The following is a 6,209-nucleotide window of genomic DNA, read 5'->3' as shown; positions in this document are numbered from 1 at the left end:
GGGTCCAGCTCCACGGTGACATCAAGGGGTATGGCTACAACTGAAATAATGTCTGGTCGCAGTGCAACATGTTGCGACTGTGAAGTGAAAGTCGCAGAAAAATGTGGCTTGGGTGGATTATGTGACTGTCACATCGCAGCATGTCGCATTGCGACACCATTGTAATGCATCACATGTAATGTCGTGCGCCAGATGGATCAAATGTCATGATTTTTTTTATAAATGTGGTGCATCTTCTTGATATGTTACTCCGCCTTCTATGCCATCCCTTTAAGACAATTTTTAGGGTATTTTTTTTTTTTTTTACAAAGTTGCAGTTGATAAATCTGCCCAGGTAACAAAGGCCACTTTAAAAAGTTGTCTGTGTATGGGCTGATTCACATGACCGGTCCTGGAAACGCTCCCTGTGTGTCAGCCGCATCTCCTCTGACCTGAGCTATCATAGTGATTTATGGTACAGTCAGTTCGTATCTGATTGTGGGTCTACATGATGATGTGAGTACAGTACAATAGACCCCATATCAGATAGGAACCGATGTTGTCATAAATCACTATGCTGCAGTCAGTTCTGGTCCGGGAGATGCGGCCGACACATGGATTGTGTTTCCCAGACTGATCATGTGAATTAGCCCTATGGCAGATACAGTCTCTTCAGCAGAGCTGTGTGTTGTATGTGTAACCTCCTCACAGCAAGGGTGTGTCACACAACACGCACACAAGAGCTATGACAGGGTAGTGCCAGGGCCGGGACAAGGTATTTCAGTGCTCTAGGCGGAGCAGGCAAAGTGCGCCACCCTTCTCCTCCCTCCTCTCTCCTGAATCAATTTAAAGTGACCCTACTTTCTAAGGGTACAGCGACATGGACAGGTTTCTGCATGCAGTTTTGGAAGCAAAAATCAGAAGTGGATCATAATAGGAGAGAAGGTATACAGGACAGATATGACATCGCTTCTTTTTTTATTCAGTCCTGGTTTTTGCTACCAAAACCACATGCAGAAACCTGATTGTGTGGCCGAATCCATGGATGGATGTCTTTGGTCAGGGGTGTGCAGCCCTCTCTGCCACATAAGAAGACACCAGTATTACTATATAGTACATACATGGGGGACTATTACAGATTTTGCAATCCCAAATTTAGGGTATTTTCACACTTGCGGCAGGACGGATCCGACAGGCTGTTCACCATGTCGGATCCGTCCTGCGGCTGTTTCGCCGTGCCCCCGGGCCGCCGCTCCGTCCCCATTGACTATAATGGGGATGGGGGCGGAGCTCCGGCGCAGCACGGCGGTGCACGGCTTAAGGCCGCCGGACTAAAATTACTGCATGTCAGGTTTTTTAGTCCGGCGGCTTTCTCCGTGCACCGCCGTGCTGCGCCGGAGCTCCGCCCCCATCCCCATTATAGTCAATGGGGACGGAGCGGGGGCACGGCGAACAGCCACAGGACGGATCCGACATGGTAAACAGCATGTCGGATCCGTCCTGCCGCAAGTGTGAAACTAGCCTTATACAAACTTCAGATAAGCCCCCAAATTCATACAGACCACTGTCATCCTGCTGCTACTCCCAATACAGTGCCCGCTGTGCTCACCCATGTCCACAAAAGCTATACTGTCAGAAATAACAGTGCCAAACAGATAGTCCCGCCATAATAATAGTGCGCCCTGACTGCCCTCATTAGTAATAGTGCCCCCCCAGTAGTAATAATACTCCCCAAGAGTGCCCCCATTAGTATCAATGCCCTCAATAATGTGCACAATAATAATAGTGCCCCTACAGTTATCCCAGTAGTAATAATATAATATAGTGACCACAGTATTTTATAAAGCCCCTCCTGCAGTGTCGCCTGTAGTTCTACTGTCCCCCATGGAGTTAAAACTCCCCTGTAGTGCCCCCTATATTATAATGCCCCCTGTAGAGCCAGCATATAATACTCCTCCATGGCCACTGTAGTGCCAGTATATATAAAATTCCTCCCTGTAGTGCCAGTATATATATAATACCCCCATAGTGCCAGTAGATATATATATATATATATATAGACGGAAAAGGACAGCACATCCAATAGCACAAAAAATAAATTTATTCGGCCACAGTGGCACAGTGAGGCGACGTTTCGGCTCAAATTACAGAGCCTTTCTCAAGCGCTTGAGAAAGGCTCTGTAATTTGAGCCGAAACGTCGCCTCACTGTGCCACTGTGGCCCAATAAATTTATTTTTTGTGCTATTGGATGTGCTGTCCTTTTCCCTCTATATCTGAGGGTAAGCAGTGAATGTAAGCAGTGAATTCCCTGGACATAGCACCCGTTGTTTATTTTGAGAATTGGTGCTGCCATACGTTCCCTATATATATAGTGGTGATGTGTACAGTATAAGTGCTGGGAGGCGTGTATATCCCACCCAGATACCTCAGCTGGGTGAGAGAACTGAAATCCAGAAAGCTGCAGTGGTTTCAGCAAAGTGTAGTTTGCTGAGACAGTTTTGTCTAGATGTTGTTCTGGGCTAGATTTCATGTGGACTGACTGTGGGTACTTGACACTGGACTTCAGGCATTTTGGCATTTCCCTCTCCCCAGTCTTCCTCCAGACTCTGGCACCTTGATTTCCGAATGACATGCAAAATTTGCTTTCATCCAAAAAAAGTACTTTGGACCACTGAGCAACAGTCCAGTGCTGCTTCTCTGTAGCCCAGGTCAGGCGCTTCTGCCGCTGTTTCTGGTTCAAAAGTGGCTTGACCTGGGAAATGCGGCACCTGTAGCCCATTTCCTGCACACGCCTGTACACGGTGGCTCTGGATGTTTCTACTCCAAGGTCTGGAATCGGTCCTTCTTCACAATCTTCCTCAGAGTCCGGTCACCTCTTCTCGTTGTGCAGCGTTTTCTGCCACACTTTTTCCTTCCCACAGACTTCCCACTGAGGTGCCTTGATACAGCACTCTGGGAACAGCCTATTCGTTCAGAAATTTCTTTCTGTGTCTTACCCTCTTGCTTGAGGGTGTCAATGATGGCCTTCTGGACAGCAGTCAGGTCGGCAGTCTTACCCATGATTGCGGTTTTGAGTAATGAACCAGGCTGGGAGTTTTTAAAAGCCTCAGGAATCTTTTGCAGGTGTTTAGAGTTAATTAGTTGATTCAGATGATTAGGTTAACAGCTCGTTTAGAGAACCTTTTCATGATATGCTAATTTTTTGAGATAGGAATTTGGGGTTTTCATGAGCTGTATGCCAAAATCATCAATATTAAAACAAGAAAAGGCTTGAACTACTTCAGTTGTGTGTAATGAATCTAAAATATATGAAAGTCTAATGTTTATCAGTACATTACAGAAAATAATGAACTTTATCACAATATGCAAATTTTTTTAGAAGGACCTGTACAGTCCTGATCAAAAGTTTAAGACCACTTGAAAAATGACAAAAAAAATCATATTTAGCATGGCTGGATCTTAACAAGGTTCCAAGTAGAGCTTCAACATGCAACAAGAAGAAATGGAAGTGAGACAAAACATTTTTTGAGCATTCAATTTAACCACCTCCGGACCGCCTAACGCAGATTCGCGTTCCGGAGGTGGCAGCCCTGCGCAGAGTCACGCATATATGCGTCATCTCGCGATGGCCGAGATTTCCTGTGAACGCGCGCACACAGGCGCGCGCGCTCACAGGAACGGAAGGTAAGAGAGATGATCTCCAGCCTGCCAGCGGCGATCGTTCGCTGGCAGGCTGGAGATGTGTTTTTTTTAACCCCTAACAGGTATATTAGACGCTGTTTTAATAACAGCGTCTAATATACCTGCTACCTGGTCCTCTGGTGGTCCCCTTTGTTTGGATCGACCACCAGAGGACACAGGTAGCTCAGTAAAGTAGCACCAAGCACCACTACACAACACTACACCCCCCCCCCCCGTCACTTATTAACCCCTTATTAGCCCCTGATCACCCCATATAGACTCCCTGATCACCCCCCTGTCATTGATTACCCCCCTGTCATTGATCACACCCCTGTAAAGCTCCATTCAGATGTCCGCATGATTTTTACGGATCCACTGATAGACTGATCGGATCCGCAAAACGCATACGGACGTCTGAATAAAGCCTTACAGGGGCGTGATCAATGACTGTGGTGATCACCCCATATAGACTCCCTGATTACCCCCCTGTCATTGATTACCCCCCTGTCATTGATCACACCCCTGTAAAGCTCCATTAAGATGTCCGCATGATTTTTACGGATCCACTGATAGATGGATCGGATCCGCAAAACGCATACGGACATCTGAATGGAGCCTTACAGGGGCGTGATCAATGACTGTGGTGATCACCCCATATAGACTCCCTGATCACCCCCCTGTCATTGATTACCCCCCTGTAAGATCCATTCAGATGTCCGCATGATTTTTACGGATCCACTGATAGACTGATCGGATCCGCAAAACGCATACGGACGTCTGAATAAAGCCTTACAGGGGCGTGATCAATGACTGTGGTGATCACCCCATATAGACTCCCTGATCACCCCCCTGTCATTGATTACCCCCCTGTCATTGATCACACCCCTGTAAAGCTCCATTCAGATGTCCGCATGATTTTTACGGATCCACTGATAGATGGATCGGATCCGCAAAACGCATACGGACATCTGAATGGAGCCTTACAGGGGCGTGATCAATGACTGTGGTGATCACCCCATATAGACTCCCTGATCACCCCCCTGTCATTGATTACCCCCCTGTAAGATCCATTCAGATGTCCGCATGATTTTTACGGATCCACTAATAGATGGATCGGATCCGCAAAACGCATACGGACGTCTGAATAAAGCCTTACAGGGGCGTGATCAATGACTGTGGTGATCACCCCATATAGACTCCCTGATCACCCCCCTGTCATTGATCACACCCCTGTAAAGCTCCATTCAGATGTCCGCATGATTTTTACGGATCCACTGATAGACTGATCGGATCCGCAAAACGCATACGGACATCTGAATGGAGCCTTACAGGGGCGTGATCAATGACTGTGGTGATCACCCCATATAGACTCCCTGATCACCCCCCTGTCATTGATTACCCCCCTGTAAGATCCATTCAGATGTCCGCATGATTTTTACGGATCCACTGATAGATGGATCGGATCCGCAAAACGCATACAGACGTCTGAATAAAGCCTTACAGGGGCGTGATCAATGACTGTGGTGATCACCCCATATAGACTCCCTGATCACCCCCCTGTCATTGATTACCCCCCTGTCATTGATCACACCCCTGTAAAGCTCCATTCAGATGTCTGCATGATTTTTACGGATCCACTGATAGACTGATCGGATCCGCAAAACGCATACGGACATCTGAATGGAGCCTTACAGGGGCGTGATCAATGACTGTGGTGATCACCCCATATAGACTCCCTGATCACCCCCCTGTCATTGATTACCCCCCTGTAAGATCCATTCAGATGTCCGCATGATTTTTACGGATCCACTGATAGATGGATCGGATCCGCAAAACGCATACGGACATCTGAATGGAGCCTTACAGGGGCGTGATCAATGACTGTGGTGATCACCCCATATAGACTCCCTGATCACCCCCCTGTCATTGATTACCCCCCTGTAAGATCCATTCAGATGTCCGCATGATTTTTACGGATCCACTGATAGACTGATCGGATCCGCAAAACGCATACGGACGTCTGAATAAAGCCTTACAGGGGCGTGATCAATGACTGTGCTGATCACCCCATATAGACTCCCTGATCACCCCCCTGTCATTGATTACCCCCCTGTCATTGATCACACCCCTGTAAAGCTCCATTCAGATGTCCGCATGATTTTTACGGATCCACTGATAGATGGATCGGATCCGCAAAACGCATACGGACATCTGAATGGAGCCTTACAGGGCGTGATCAATGACTGTGGTGATCACCCCATATAGACTCCCTGATCACCCCCCTGTCATTGATTACCCCCCCTGTCATTGATCACCCCCCCTGTCATTGATCACCCCCCCTGTCATTGATCACCCCCCCTGTCAGGCTGCATTCAGATGTCCGTATGATTTTTACGGATCCACGGATACATGGATCGGATCCGCAAAACACATACGGACATCTGAATGGAGCCTTATAGGGGGGTGATCAATGACAGGGGGGTGATCACCCCATATAGACTCCCTGATCACCCCCCTGTCATTGATCACCCCCTGTCATTGATCACCC

Source organism: Bufo bufo, chromosome 2 (genome assembly GCF_905171765.1).
Source record: "Bufo bufo chromosome 2, aBufBuf1.1, whole genome shotgun sequence".
Classification (NCBI taxonomy): domain Eukaryota; kingdom Metazoa; phylum Chordata; class Amphibia; order Anura; family Bufonidae; genus Bufo; species Bufo bufo.
Note: the sequence above shows the minus strand (reverse complement) of the source record.